At 48.4% G+C, this 15,919-nt stretch overlaps 2 long non-coding RNA genes across 2 annotated transcripts; one reads left to right on the forward strand and one right to left on the reverse strand.

The window, feature by feature from the left end:
- Positions 1-9,856: 9,856 nt before the first annotated feature.
- LOC123385685 lies at positions 9,857-10,340 on the reverse strand. The gene is made up of 2 exons (XR_006598645.1): positions 10,167-10,340; positions 9,857-9,951 (listed from the first exon to the last, which is right to left on the reverse strand). It is a non-coding gene; the product is annotated as an uncharacterized LOC123385685 (long non-coding RNA).
- A 2,051-nt stretch (positions 10,341-12,391) lies between these two features.
- On the forward strand, positions 12,392-13,734 carry LOC109500129. Its single transcript, XR_002157761.3, has 3 exons — positions 12,392-12,980; positions 13,098-13,215; positions 13,400-13,734. It is a non-coding gene; the product is annotated as an uncharacterized LOC109500129 (long non-coding RNA).
- The last annotated feature ends 2,185 nt before the right edge of the window (positions 13,735-15,919 follow it).

Consider the following 15,919-nt stretch of genomic DNA (forward strand, 5'->3'; position numbering starts at 1 on the left):
TTGTTGCTGATACTGCGTTTAAGAGTCCCCTCTTTATTATCTCATGTTTACTATATGTGATGAACCGAGGTGATTAATAACAATGATAATAATTACTCCTACGGCATTTTATGCTTTCAAAGGGCTTTACAACTTGTTCATTATGTAATCTTTAATCTTCAGAGTTGCTACTATGCTAAGTCAGTATTGGGGTTTGGTTTGTTTTTGTTTGTTTCTTTAGAAACATTTTTCAGACAGAGGGAGAAATCTGAGGGGCAGAGAGAGGGCTGGAGTGTTCAGGTTCACACAGCAAGGCAACGCAGAGCTGCTAGCTTCCCATCTGAAGACAGGATGAGGTGAGAAGGGAGAAGGGTTCAGGTAATAATGCTTAGCGGATGCCGTTCGGGGCTCGGGGGGCAGCTCGCTCTGCCCTGAATGTGACCAACTGAAGCAGGGGTGTTGGGTCAGGTAAAGCAAAGGGCAACTTGATTCAGGATTTGGAGATGGAGGTTCCCGCCCCCCCACGGCCCCCTCCGGGAAGGTGCGGAGGCTCCCGTGGCATTTCCGTGGTAGCCTGTGTTCCTTCAGCTGGTACTTAACACCTGGTCAAGGTTGATCAAGGGGAGCAGGGCTTTATACGGCAGCTAATTGGGTGCTATAAGGAACAGACCCCAAACTGTGGTGTCAGCAACTGTGCATTGCATAATCAGCTGTTTCGAATGCCCACCGGGGGATTAGAGGGAGATAAGCGAGTGCTGTAGGTATCTGTAAGACAGCGGTGTGTCAATTACATCGTGGATGGCCAGATTTATGTGCTTTTTGGCAGTGCTGCTGAGCTATTAATCATGTCTCAGGGAACAGGCCCCATGTAAACCAAAAGCAAATGGCACATCACATCTCGTGGACCGTCCCAGTAAAAAAAAGAAAAAAAAAAAAAGTCACGTTTCCCCCTATATCTTCCGCTGACGTCTAAGGTACTAAAAAACGAGAATGGAGACACAGAAGCATCCAGCAGTAATCGAGTACGACTGACCCATTTTTCCCTTCTCTTCTCTCTTTTTGAAAACAGAGACGGAACCGTGTCTTCCGAGCTGGGGAGACTGGATTCCCAGTCAGCATCTGGAAATGGCATATTTCACATAAAAACGCACCCGTTACAACATTTTCTTTTAATGACCAAGGGAGGGTTTCATGGCTTTCCTTTACTTTTATTGCGATGTCGTTTAGATGGGGCCATACATGTAGATTTCTTATTACTTGCTAAGCTACGTATCTCACGAAGTGCAATACATCTAATGTCATAATTAAATGTCGTCAGGCTAATGTGTATGAGTGTTTGGAGCTTTATCACTAATTGCTGTGTTAGCATGAATTAGACAGTGAAGTAATTAGAAGCCGAAATGCATCTGTGTCATGTGGTGCAGTTTCTGGGGCGGGCCGTGTGTTCGTGCACGTGCGAGAGAACGGATGCCGGTGTGAACCGGATCTCCCCTCTTCCCCCCCTTACTCCTGAGCGTCTCAAAGCGCTCGCTAGTCTCCTGTCTGTGCAGAAGTCTCTGAAATGATGTCCAGAATGGAAGCCCTTGTCTATAAGAGGAATTCCACGTTTCTTTCAATAAGCAAGCCTCTGTCATCGGTCGGCCGGGAAAGCCTCACTCTGGAAACCAGAATCCATGCGAGACAGGCCTTAGCGTTTACCGAATGCATGTTTATCTTCGGGACAGATTAGTTAGGATCGGGTGTGTGTGAGTTGTCGTGAGAGGGGCTGGGAGTCGTATAAAGGAGAAAATAGGAAGACATTTCTTTTTAGCTTGAGATCTATGCTGACCTTCCCACCTTTGTCACATCCTCAAGGATCCATCCTGCTGACCATGTGACATCTCAACTTTTCTTCTACCTCCTCCCCTCCATCTCCCACTCTATCTTGGCTTGGTACTAAACAGGCGTCGGAAGAGAGGCCTAGAAAAAGCATGCTCTCCCCCTCTCTCTCTGCCCCTCCCCCGTTCACGCTCTCTCTGTCCCAAAAATAAACGTTGGAAAAAAAAAAATTAAAAAAAAAAAAAAAAAGAAAAATCATGCTCTGGCTTCCTGGTCCCGTCCCCTCCCAGGGGAAGTTCAAGACACAAGGCAAGGCCTTCCTCACGAGGGCCCTGGGTCCGGGAGAGTCCTTGACCTTGCCCTGGCCTCCCCCAGCCCAGGGCTTCTCTGCAACGCTTCCCCAGGCAAGGGGTACCTTTTTCTTTTTTGTTAGGGTGTAACAGTCCCTATCGTGCAGCTGATTTTGACCCACCACGGAGCTGAGGAAGGTAATGTGACAGCCTCAGGGAGAAGTCCATCCTCCAATAACTTTTATCTGCCGGGGAGGCCATTACCACCTGCTTGATTTCTCAGGCAATTTTAATTCATTGCTGCCTGGCGATAGGGAATCTGAGAGAGAGAGAGAGAGAGAGAGAGAGAGAGAGAGAGAGAGAGAGTCCTTCACTCTGAGTTACCCTATAGGCTCTTCCCACAGCCCCGAGATACACTGCGTGCTTGGCATGTTCTGTTTTATTCATCCAGATATTTTTTTTATATGATGGATTTATGCGTCGGCCCCGCTAATGTCTGAACGGCTCTCCGCCGTGGTTTTAGCTCTTGTCCTCGAAGGCTCGGCATAACCCACAGAGTCGTTCCCCTCCCATGGTAGGAACTGGGGAGTGAAAAGGATTCTGCTGTCGTCTGACAGCTTTGACGAGCCTTGTCAAATTCCCGTCCCCGGAGGTGCTTCTTGTCCATTAGGAGGCTGAGTGCTTGCGGGGAACCTTCCTGAATTCCAACAGAGACAAGATCAAGGTCTAATGCACCTCCTGAACACAGGGCCTCCCTCTCCTTGACCAACAAATTCTGACAGAATGGCTTGTCAACAAATGGGCCTGGGGTGGGAAGATAAAGAGTTGTCATTCAGAAATAAATGCTGTTATTTCTCTTTACAATTTGTAACCTCTTTTTCAACTCCTTCCCTCCCCCTCTCCCTCATCTTCTCTAGTCCCCCGGTCTTGCTTCCCAGCAAAATGCTCCCACGGCCGCACCGGGAGGAGCCTCACATTGACAACTGGTGCTCGCTCCTGCTGCGGGCGCTTCCTTCCTCCTCACCTTCCTAAACAGCCCCTCCCCGCTTTGAAACAAACTCCAAGGCCGTGTGAAAGCGCGTCAGAGGCAGATGGCAAAACCCGCCATGTGCATCCCTCAAATGGGCGAGAGATCTTTAACTTGTTCCTTTTGGCTTGGCAGGTGATGTTCGGCGTTCCTTGCGTATTTAGTGGTTTCTAATTTAAATCACTTACATTTAATACAATTCCACGAACTCTTCTTCACACGGCTGTTCGTCTGTCGAGTCTCACACATTGAGGCTTTTGTATTATCTCTCTGCCCCCCCCCCGCCAGAGTACGCATGGGCTGTTTTCTTGTCTACATAGCACACAAAATTGCCCGCTTCATGAGGGATGTGTCTATCTAGTTCATAGCTGTATGCCGTCTCTAGCATGGGACTTGGTGTATAAATGACACTTCACAATAGGAGTTGAGTGACTGCATGAATGTATGTGTCTTTTGCTGTGCGTAGAATACTGTGCCAAGTTGCTGCAGGACTGACTCTGATCTTTAGAAATGTATTATGTAGGGGGCACCCAGGTGGTGCAGTCGGTTAAGTGTCCGACTCTTGATCTTGGCCCTGGTCACGATCTCACGGTTCGTGAGTTCAAACCCCGAGTTGGGCTCCGTGCTGATGGTGTGGAGCCTGCCTGGGATTCTGTCTCTCCTTCTCTCCGCCCCTCCCCTGCTTGTGCCTGTGCACACGTGTGTGCTCCCTCTCTCTCACAATAAATAAACTTAAATAAAAAAAATTTCTTAATGTATCATGTGGTAGGGCATATGAGACCCAGGCTTACAAATCCTGATTAATAAATTACGGAGTAAGAGAATTGCTACATGAGAGAAGAAAACAAATGTCTACAGTGGTGGTGGTGGTGGAGAAAGGCAAGAGTAAAGTCAGGAAAGTTCCTTGGAAGATATAGCCTTTAAGTTGGGCCTTGAAAGATGGATGGGGTCTTGATGGATAAAGATGGGGCAGCATGGAGGCTTGGAGGAGAAGGAGATCGTGGTGGGCATTTATTATTTTGGGCCATCCACGTGCATTCACCTGACTCTTAGTAATAGCTCTTGGTTTTCTTTAGGATGTTGCAAAAGACCCCCCCCCCCCCCCCCCCCCCCGCCATGCCCCTCACTGGGTCCAATGGGGCCTTGGAGGTAGCCAGGGACGAGGGCTGGCCAATGAGACTCAGGACTAAATATGAAAGGTGAGTGACAGTCACTTTATAAAGAAAGAGACAGCAATGGCAAATAAGTACATGACAATAGGCTTGACGTTGTTAGCCGCCAGGGAAATGCAAATTAAAACCAGCGTGGTGCCACCGCACACCCACTAGAATAGGAACAATTAAAAAAGCAACAATGCCAAATGCTGGAGAGTATGTGGAACAGTTGGAACTTCCATAGTCTCATACCTTGTTGATGGAGATACAAAATGGTGCAACTGGCTTGGAAAACTCTCGGCAGTGTGTGTGTGTGTGTGTGTGTGTGTGTGTGTACTTATATATAATTGTCAGAGAGAGATATATATCTCTCCAGTAATTCTTCTCTCCTTTCTTAGGTATTTACTAAAAGAAATAGGCTAGAGCTTGGCTGGCTCAGTCAGTTGAGCCTCCAACTCTTGATTTCAGCTCAGGTCATGATCCCAGGTTTGTAGGATTGAGCCCTGTGTTGGGCTCCATGCTGACGTGGAGACTGATTAACTTTCTCTTTCTCTCTCTCTCTCTCTCTCTCTCTCTCTCCCTCTGTCCCTCTCCCCCACTGTGTTCTCTCTCTCTCTCTAAAATAAAAAATGACAAGAAAGAAAAGCATAAATTTACAAGAATGTTCATGGCCGCTCTATTGCTAACAGCAAAAAATTGGAAACGACCAAACGCCCATCAACAGGTGAATGGATAAATGGAATGTGTATGTCCACACACTGGAATACAATTCAGCAAATAACAAGGAATGGAACAACTAGATCAATCCTAAAAGCACTATTTTGCATGAAAGAAGCCACATACAGAGGAATACACACTTGATCCCATTTACATGAAGTTCAAGAGCGGACAAAACTAATTTAAGGAGATTGAAATCAGAATAATGGTTGCCTCTGGGCAAAGAGGGAGATTGATAAGGAAGGGCCATTAGAGGATTTGCTTGGGTTATTGGTGTATATACATTTGTCAAAACTCATTGACTATCCCCTTAAGATCTGTGTGTTTTATTGAAGGTAAATAGTACTTCAATTTTTAAAAGCCAGAAAATTTTCTTTTTTGAAAAAAGTTTTTAAACCTTTGTATTCATTTTTAAGAGACAGAGAGAGACAGAGGGTGAGAGAGGGAGGGGCCGAGAGAGGGAGACACAGAATCTGAAGCAGGTCCCAGGCTCTGAGCTGTCAGCACAGGGCCCAACGCGGAGCTTGAACCCACGGACTCCAAGATCGTGCCCTGAGCTGAAGTCGGATGCTTAACCGACCGAGCCACCCGAGCACCCCAAGTCAGAAAAAATTTCAAAAAGTTAAACATTGGGTTTAGGGTTTAGGAAGGTTCAAACCACACACATCCAGAGCTAAAAATAGCTAATGGCAGTCCATTTTGTAGTTATTATTTTATTTATTTGTTAAAGGTTTTATTTATTTATTTATTTATTTGAGAGAGAGAGAGAGAGAGAGAGAGAGAGCAGGGAAGGGCCAGAGGGAGAGAGAAAGAGAGACTCCCAAGCAGGAATCCCAAGCAGGCTCCACATTCAGCACGGAGCCTGACGTGGGGCTCGATCCTGCAACCCTGGGCTCATGATCTGAGCCAAAATATCAAGAGTTGGACACTCCACCAACTAAGCCCCCCAGGCGCCTCTATTTTGCAGTTTTTGAACGGGTATTCTTTTTAAAAAAAAATTTTTTTTAAACGTTTATTTATTTTTGAGACAGAGAGAGACAGAGCATGAACGGGGGAGGGGCAGAGAGAGAGGGAGACACAGAATCGGAAACAGGCTCCAGGCTCCGAGCCATCAGCCCAGAGCCCAACGCGGGGCTCGAACTCACGGACCTTGAGATGGTGACCTGAGCCGAAGTCGGACGCTCAACCGACTGAGCCACCCAGGCGCCCCTGAATGGGTATACTATATTAGCCACCCAAATTCACTTCTGAATCTCTAATTCGCTTTGTTGTCTTTACCGGAGCCAGAGGAACCCAGACCTATCTCGCAGTGAATTATGCACGGACACGTATGGTTCTAACTCGCATATTCACACAATGCTGTCAATCTCATTTTAACTGGTGGAAGTAAAGAAATATACATGTCAAAACTGTCGATTAGCATTCAGAATTCCTCCGTTGCCCAAGAGCTGGAGGTTGGGTCATTTAGTGTTTAGCTTAGTTTGACTTGTCTCTTCTGGAACTGGGTCACCTCCACTCACAGACCCACGCTGAGGAAAGCTTGTGACCTGGGCCCTGGCCCCTGACCTGGGACTCTTCTCCTGCTTGTCTTCCCCAGTGTCGGTTCCTCCACGTCTTGGGACTCCTAACTCCGTATCATCTACGGGGAAGGTCATGGCCAAAGCCAGAAAGGGAAAGACTGACCCTTTGTTCGAGGCACCCGCTTTAATAGGTTTTCTTGTTTAATTACCACGGAGGCCCCTTGAGGTGGATGCTGAGATCTCTATTTTACCCAAGAAGAAACTGAGGCCCAGAGAGTTAGATAAGCTGCTCGTGGTAGAAAGGGTTGTTCAAATAATAGATGTTTATGGTCTGGAGAGAAAACAGCAAGTCAAATCTTGTGTGTATTCCCCGCTGCTGTGGCCTCTCCCTGGAGAGGCCCCGAGGCTCCGTGCGGCGGGAAGATGCCACAGCTTCCAGCGTTAGCAAGAGCCATGTCAGACAGCAGCGCGCCTGGTGGGTGGGTGTTGGAGAGCGAAATATTTGTGGGGCAGGCTGAGACTTAGGACACGTCTACACTAGCTGCTGCCGTGGCACCCTCTGTCACGCTGTGGTTCCCTCAAGATGGCTGGATTTGGGGGTGCCCGGGTGGCACCGTCAGTTAGGTGTCCGACTTCAGCTCAGGTCACGATCTCGCGGTCCGTGAGTACGAGTCCCGCGTCGGGCTCTGGGCTGACAGCTCAGAGCCTGGAGCCTGCTTCCGATTCTGTGTCTCCCTCTCTCCCTCTGCTCCTCCCCTGCTCATGCTCTGTCTGTCTGTCTGTCTCTCTCTCTCTCTCTCAAAAATAAGTACACATTAAAAAGAAAAAAAAAGATGGCTGGATTTCCACGAAGTTACGTCAACACGAAAACAGCTGCCTCTCCGTGGGGCCAACGAATGCTACCACGGTGTTTTCCGTTGAGCTGCCCCTTTGCAATGGAGTGAGTTTTTCCAACAGGAACCAGGAGAGTGGAGGACTGTGGAGAGGGTCAGTTCCAACTCAGAGAGGGGAAGGGACATGCTGAGAGTTTAGTGACAATTTCCAGTCTAGATTTCGGACTCTCTCTTCCATATTTTTCCCAGAAGAGGATTAAGTATCATTGACGTCTTTGGACACCTGGAGTGTTTTGGGGAAGTGTTTCAAGTGATACTTCTAGTAAATGATTTTCCTGCCCGACATTTGCCCCCTCCCACCACTTGAGACAAGAAGAGCTTCCTTAGCTTCTCATGTGGAAGGACACATTGGAAGTGATGACGTTGGTAAGGGCTGCTCTTGGCTGGAGGTGACAGACCCCGGGACTCTGGCCACCCTGGCTCTCCCTGGCTTCCCTGAGGTCAGAGGCTTCTCTACCCTCACTTTTGGGGTAGTGCTTTTGGTACGCTGGTTGGAAACGCTGCCTAATGTAGCAGCAGAGGGGTGCCTGGCTGGCGACTCTTAATCTTGGGGTTGTAGGTTCAAGTCCCATTTGCGGTGGACAGATTACTTCAAGGGGTGCCTGGGTGGCACCTGACTTGATTTCTGCTCCAGCCATGATCTCACGGTTTGTGAGATCAGGCTCTTTGCTGACGGTGCAGTATCTGCTTGGGATTCTCTCTCCCTCTCTCTTTTCCTCTCCCCCATTTGTGCTCTCTTTCTATCTAAATAGATAAATGAATTAAAATAATTTAAAATGCAAATTGCTTTAATGCAAACCTTAAAAAAGGAAAGAAAGAAAGGTTACTTAAAATTTTTTTTTTTAGGGGCGCTTGGGTGGCTCAGTCGGTTAAGCGTCCGACTTCGGCTCAGGTCACGATCTCACTGTCCGTGAGTTCGAGCCCCGCGTCGGGCTCTGTGCTGACAGCTCAGAGCCTGGAGCCTGTTTCGGATTCTGTGCCTCCCTCTCTCTCTGACCCTCCCCCGTTCATGCTCTGTCTCTCCCTGTCTCAAAAATAAATAAATGTTAAAAAAAAAAATTAAAAAAAAAATTTTTTTTTAAATCTTCCAAAAAAAAAAAAAAAAAGTACCAGCAGAGACATTGCACATACTACCTTAGCCTTAGGGTAAATGGTTTTCTGTACAAAAGCCAAGGATAAACTCCTGAGGTTAAAAGGATATATCTTTGTAATCTCTCTCTCTCTTTCTCCTTCATGCAGTGAATAGAAAAAAAAAAAAAGTTTGAACTCACATCCTGGATTTACAATCCTATCTTTATATCGATGGGAATACTATCAAGTGGGGGAGGGAGTGGGACAGAAAGAGACAGAAGCAGAAAGAAGACAGATGGAGGGAGAAATTGCATTTTACTAGTAATATTCAGAATTGCTCACCCATGGATCATAAACCGTTGAAAAACTTCCTTGGAATTGTCCAGCTTTAAATAATGTGCTGGGTTACTATGAACACAAATCCAGTATCTAAGTCAATTATGAAAATAGGTGCCAACATGAAACAATGGATAAAGAAGGGACACTGGAGTCCGGGAGATCCGGGTATGAATCCCAGCTATGGCACCTGTTAGTTCTGTGACCACGGGAAGTGGTGGAAACTTTCTGTCGAATGGGGATAATAATACCCACCTACGAGGCTATTGTATTAACTGAGCGATAAGTCATGTGAGAGAACTAAGTCCATTATTTAATTGGACGTGCAACCCACATCATTCTCTTCGTGGAAGCTTTATTCTAAGATGGTCTCGTGCTGTGCCACCGATCTTACGGCGAATTTCTTTTGGCACTTTGGTCATCGCCATAGTCTGTGAAGAAGTGTCCAGAACAGACCTAAGTCACCATAAATTTTGTGGCTTAACAACTAATGATTCAATAAGGTCTAACTTGACAGTGTGGAGGGTGGAACTGTCGAATTTGTGTGTGTGTGTGTTTTAATGTTTGTTTATTCTTGACAGAAAGAGAGAGACTGAGTGTGAGAGGGGGAGGGGCAGAGAGAGCAGGAAACACAGAGTCGGAAGCAGGCTCCAGGCTCTGAGCTGTCAGCACAGAGCCCAACGCGGGGCTTGAACCCATGAACTGTGAGATCGTGACCTGGACCAAAGTCAGACACTTAACCGACTGAGCCACCCAGGCGCCCCTGGGAGTGTCGTATTTGTAAACATAGGCAAAATAGGTTGCTCCCATGAATGTATCTGCTCATTGTGTTCATTCCATAAATGGCAAGGGAGAATTATGGAGTCTCACCAAAGCCTTGTGAAGTAGCCATTGGTAGTCCTACGTTAGAGAAACCGAGGCTGGGAGATAAAGTGCCCCAAGTGACTGCTAAGTATGTGGAAAGGCTAGGATTCCAAGTGAGTCCTTTCTGACACCAAAGTCTCCCCATTTTTCGGGCGTGTGGGCACACAATTCGGATGCAACACAATAATGCGGACGCTGCTGACATTTTATTGCAAAACGTGACGTGGCTCAGGAGGCCAGATGATGTCTTGTCTTCATAGCTTGAGAGTTGACCTCTCTGGTCTGAGTTAAAGCGGAGCCCCGGTGTGAGAAGGAAGGAGAAGAAGGTTAGTAACATCACCCGCGCATCACCACTGTTAACATTTTGGTTCACACACATTTTTATTTTTCAAAAATGTATTTTGTTTTGTTTTAGAGGTTATTTTTTTTTAATTTTTTTTTTTTTTACCAGTTATTACCAAGGAGGAAATGATGCCAGAATCTCACAAGCTTCTTACTGTTTGATCCATGACTGTTTTTCTCGCTCCACTTCCAAATGGTGGTTGAAAATCTTTCTCAGGGCACATGGGTGGCTCAGTCGGTGAAGCGACCGACTTCGGCTCAGGTCACGATCTCGCGGTCCGTGAGTTCGAGCCCCGCGTCGGGCTCTGGGCTGACGGCTCGGAGCCTGGAGCCTGCTTCGGATTCCGTGTCTCCCTCTCTCTCTGCCCCTCCCCTGCTCATGCGCTGTCTCTCTCTGTCTCAAAAATAAATAAAAACATTAAAAAAAAAAAAAGAAGAAGAAGAAGAAGAAAATCTTTCTCAACCCTCTGCCCCACCTCTGGCTTGCTGTCCCTGGAGTGGGTCCCTCTTCCCCACGTCGGCAGGAAGTTGCCAACTTGGCTCACATCGCCTGCCCCTTCCTGGGTATCTCTGAGGACCTGTAGGCTGGAATTCTTGCCCGTCCCAAGGAAGGACATTTCCTCGGAATTTTCTCTTTTGTAAGCCATGGAAGCGTGCAATATATTTGAGAAAAATTCGATTCCAAATTAATTAAAAATGTAAAAAGATTCGGCTTTAAAGAGATAAGTTTTATTTATTTATTTATTTATTTATTTTATTATTTTTTTTTTAATTTTTTTTTTCAACGTTTATTTATTTTTTGGGACAGAGAGAGACAGAGCATGAACGGGGGAGGGGCAGAGAGAGAGGGAGACACAGAATTGCAAACAGGCTCCAGGCTCTGAGCCATCAGCCCAGAGCCTGACGCGGGGCTCGAACTCACGGACCGCGAGATCGTGACCTGGCTGAAGTCGGACGCTTAACCGACTGCGCCACCCAGGCGCCCCTAAAGAGATGAGTTTTAGATATGGGAAGTTTACTTATGTGGAACATCTCATTCCAGAGAAGAGGGAACTCACTCGTGAAAACGGGAAAGAACCTGAGCTTTGCGTTCCCTGGACGGGTTGGGAACCTTCGAGTCCTGAGTTTGGAAGCCTGGATAGGCCGGGACGGGCTAGGCGTGTCCCTTCACCACTCTGTTCCTCCGTCTTCCGAAGGGGGAAACAGTCTGGATCTCACGGAGGTGTTGCAAGGGTTAAATGAGAGGGCGATCGTGGGTCCCATCCTACAGCTTCAGGCCCCAGCAACCGCTCACAAGACCGTCCCTTATATAATCAGAGCAAGTAATTCAGAGGCCCAGACTGGCCTTTCTCTCTTGGTAGGGAATACCTGGGCCTAAGAGCCTGCCATGGCCATCCTTCATTATTTAGCTCTCCCTGGGGCACTGTCCAGCTGCCTCGCGTCTTTAATTTGCGCTGCAGAAAGGACACAGAAGAGTTAAGCAGGAATAGGTTTTTTTACGCTGTTTTGGAGTTTTTCCTCTTTGTTCAACATCAAAGTGGTCCGCGGTCCATTTTGCCAGTTTATACATATTGTTGCACTCAGAGAAAGGCTGGGGGAGCTCAGCTGGCTGCCTGATCAGCTGTGACTCCCTCACAGGCCGGCTTAGGAGGCCAAATGGATTCCACCCCTGTAATGTTTTAATGATAAGGGGGGCGGTGGGAGGACGCTCCCTCCCTTTCCGAAGGAGACTTTGTGGAGGCCCCGCTAATAAATCATTTGTTCCCTCTAAATGCCCTCTCTCGTCCACATGGGCACACTTGAGGCTCCCACTTGAGCCCACACACATAGGCTCCCACTTGAAATTTCTCATCAAGGGCAAACAGCTCCCAGCCCCGATGGCTGAGCTGCTTTTCAGCCCCCTCTGGTGCTCGTGACTAGCCCCGGGGTGGGGACCTCGTGGGCTGCAGAGCCCGAGGGCCCCCCCCCCACCCTGGGAAACACAGTCAGGGGCCCGCTTTGTCTCCAGCCCACACCCCTCCCCATCTCTCTTGCCACGCCCCTGCACTCTCAACTGCACGAGAGAAGAAAACCAGCCACACGGACGATTTGGAGGCTTCTGGCCCACTAGTCCTTGGACTTGCCTTTGCTTCCCCCCAAAGCCTGCGCTCTTCCAGGGAAAGCTGCCTAACGTGGCGCTCAGCAGCTACGCGGGCTCCAGAAGAAAGTCACTTGGCTGGAGAGCTGGGGATTGCAACCCCCCCCCCCCCCCCCCCCCCCCCCCCTGCCTCGAATTCTCCTCTTCCTTGCAACTGGCTCCCAGGGAGAGCTGGGGGTTGCCACGTGGCCACTTCTGGGCTGGGCCCCCCTGGGCCTGCGCCCCTGTCCCTCCCGTCCAGCCCGGGGGGGGGTGGGGGGGGAAGCCCACTCGTCTGCCCGAGCCATTTGGAGCACGTCAGCTCCTCCTCCCCGTACAGGTGTGCAGCTGGGATAACCGATGATTAATGCATGTGTCTGGCCGGGCCTTCAGGGTAATTTGATTTGCTTGATATCCAGAGTGATCACCCCTCTTTCCTTCCTCCCCACCTTCTTTTTTTTTTTTTCCCCCCCTGAGTTTGTGGCAGTGTTTACCTTAGTTGGTGTTTTCAGTTGATGAATGACACTTGTTTCTGGCCTCCGTTTCCGCCCAAGCTGTAATTAGATTTTGCACGAGGCTCCTGTGATTACGGACCTGGGCCTTCCTCCCCCATCGGACCTCTCAAAAGTTACTCGGCTTTCCGAACTTTCCCCAGTTTTCCTTCCTGTCGTCCTCACCAGCAAACCCCGGTGCCGATGGGCCGGCAGGAGGCCCCCGTCACCTCCGGGGGTTTAGGGTTTGTGCTGGCAAAAGCCACATCCTGCTCCTGATGGAATCCATTAGGCTGGAGGGACGAATGGCTTCCCAGAGAGATGCGCTGATCTGCCGGGAGGGGAGCCGTGCTCTGCCCCAGGTAAGGCGACGACGTCTGCAGAGTCACCCCTCCCGGTGGATGCTGCCTGGCTCTCCGGGAGGGGTTCTGTCTCTGCAGAGGGTGAGGCGAAGCTGTGTTTTCTTTTTTCTTTTTAAGAGCTCTGCGGAGGAGGAAGCAGCCTGGGTGCCTTGGAACTGAAAGAATGCCCACGCAGCCGAGACAGCACCGCCAGTGAATTCACGGTCCGGGAAACAGATGAACTGCACCGACCCAGGTTACTATCTGTCTGCAGAGTTGAGATGAAATTAGAGCTAGTGAGTCTGGTTCAGTTTACGCTGGGTCCACATCTAGGGCCAAGCAGTAAACGGAACATGTTTCTGGGGTTGCAAAAATTGGCTGAGGTTCTGCAAAACTATTATCCAACTGCTTTTGTTTTGGTTTGCCTAATTCCCTCTTAGAAAACTCGCAAGGAAGAGATTCGGAAGTGGAAGAGGGAGAAACATTGGTCCTTAAGAAACTGCTAAGAGTTGGGGCGCCTGCGTGGCGCAGTCGGTTAAGCGTCCGACTTCAGCCAGGTCAAGATCTCGCGGTCCGGGAGTTCTAGCCCCGCGTCAGGCTCTGGGCTGATGGCTCAGAGCCTGGAGCCTGTTTCCGATTCTGTGTCTCCCTCTCTCTCTGACCCTCCCCCGTTCATGCTCTGTCTCTCTCTGTCCCCAAAATAAATAAACGTTGAAAAAAAAAAAAAAAAAGAAACTGCTAAGAGAAATTTGAGGCCCCGGCGGCATCGTCTAGAAACACCTTTATGGTCTCAGCGTGGACTTACTAAAAACCGCTCTGGGGTTGGTGAGGACACAGCTGACGGGGGGGGGGGGGGAGGGGGGGTGTGTGGCCCTTGCCTGCCCCGGCAGAGCTTGAAACCCTGTTGGGGACAATAGTGACAACCTAGGGCCATGGAGAAGAGAAGGGAGCCGGTGGCAGGACGTGGATTGTACTCCCTCCTCTGTCGCTAATGAGTGCTGGGACCTTGGGCAAGTAATCGCTCAGGGTCGGGGTCCTCACTACAAATTAAGGGAGTTGAAACAATCTCCTAAAGTTCCTTAGAGCCTTAATCTTCAGAATCTAATTACCACCCCCAGTAGATCTGTTGTATCACCAAGCAATAAAGGGAACGATGTAGACAAAGGATGCCGTTCAGAAAGCACCGTGTCACTATGGACGGCTCGAGGGGGGACCGCGGAGGAGCGGGGGCTCGCGCTGGACGGTGGGGTGGGCAGGACACCCAGCAGGGAGGGAGCCCAAGGGGTGTTTGGAGGATGGGGAAGAGGCCAGGTGGGGGGAGGTGGGTATTGAGAGAGAGCTTGGAAGGTTGGACCCAGATGGGGAGGGTGTTGAACTCTGGCCTGAGTTCTAGAACTTGAGTTTGTGTGCTGACAGCTCAGAGCCTGGAGCCTGCTTCAGAGTCTATCTGTCTCTCTCTCTCTGCCCCTCCCCCACTCATGCTCCGTTTCTCTCCGTTTCTCAAAAATGAATAAAAACGCTAGAAAAACAAATTAAGAAAATGTTGTTGTTGTTGTTGTGGTAGAACATACATACCATAAAATTTACCACTTTAGCCACATTTAGGTTATGGTATTTAATACATTCACTATTGTGCAGCCATCACCTCTGTCCCTTTCCAAAACTTTTTCACCTTCCCAAACAGATGCTCCGTACCCATAAACAGTGGCTCCTGGTTCCTCCCTCCCCCCTGCCCCTGATAACCACTGTTCTATTTTCTGTCTCTAGGAGTTTGCATATTTTAGGAACCTCACATAAGTGGAATCGTATTATATTTGGCCTTTTGTGTCTGGCTTATTTCATTTAGCATCCTGTCCTGGAAGTTCATTCCTTTTTAAGGCTGAATAATAATCCTTTGTGCGTTTAGACCACGTTTTGTGTATCCGTTCATCTGCTGACGCTCACTTGGGTTGGCCCCACCTTTGGGCTCTTGTGAATGAGGCTGCATTTAGCATTTGAAATTTGGCCAGGAAAAGTCTTACTCCTTATAAGGTATGCTAGGCTTTTATTTTATTTTATTTTATTTTATTTTATTTTATTTTATACTATAATAGCTTTATTTTTTTAAGTTTATTTACTTATTTTTGAGAGAGAGAGAGAGAGAACACACAGGGAGGGACAGCAAGAGAGGAGAGAGGGAGAATCCCAAGCAGGCTCTGCACCGAGGGCATGGAACCTGACGAGGGGCTCGAACCCACAGACGTAAGATTATGACCCGAGCTGAAACCAAGACTTGGACACTTAACCAACTGAGTCACCCAGGTGCCCTGGTATGCTATGCATTTAAAAACATTTTTCTGTGGAGAACTTAGAGCAGCTGAGATATTCCTAGATGACCCAGGTTAGTTGAAGGGCTTGGAGAATGGCACCAGAGGGCTCTAGGGGGTGCAGAACTAGAATTTTTTTTTTTTTTTTTTGACAACTACTCAAAACTCTATGATCATTGGAGAAGGTCTTGGCAGAGGAAGGAAGCCTTCCTGGAAGCCTCTTCTGGAAGGAGGCAGAGAATCAATCTTCAGCCCTCAGGACCTACCCGTGTGTTTCTTCTCCGTTTTCTCTCCTACCCCTTAACCAGATCTGCTCACAAAAAAAAGGATTATTTACTGGAACAAGCACCAATTTGTTGTTTCTCCCAAGAAATATTTGCATTTTCAACCTCATCTCTTCTTAGGGAATAAGACTAGATTTTTTAAAAATTGTCAAATGGGGGCACCTGGGTGGCTCAGTCGGTTAAGCGGCCGACTTCGGCTCAGGTCGTGATCTCGTGGTCTGTGAGTTTGAGCTCTGCGTCGGGCTCTGTGCTGACAGCCTGTTTCAGATTCTGTGTCTCCCTCTCTCTCTGACCTTCCCCTGTTCATGCTCTGTCTCTCTCTGTCTCAAAAATAAATAAACGTTAAAAAAAATTAAAAAATAAAATAAAA

Source organism: Felis catus, chromosome B2 (genome assembly GCF_018350175.1).
Source record: "Felis catus isolate Fca126 chromosome B2, F.catus_Fca126_mat1.0, whole genome shotgun sequence".
Taxonomy (NCBI): Eukaryota; Metazoa; Chordata; class Mammalia; order Carnivora; family Felidae; genus Felis; species Felis catus.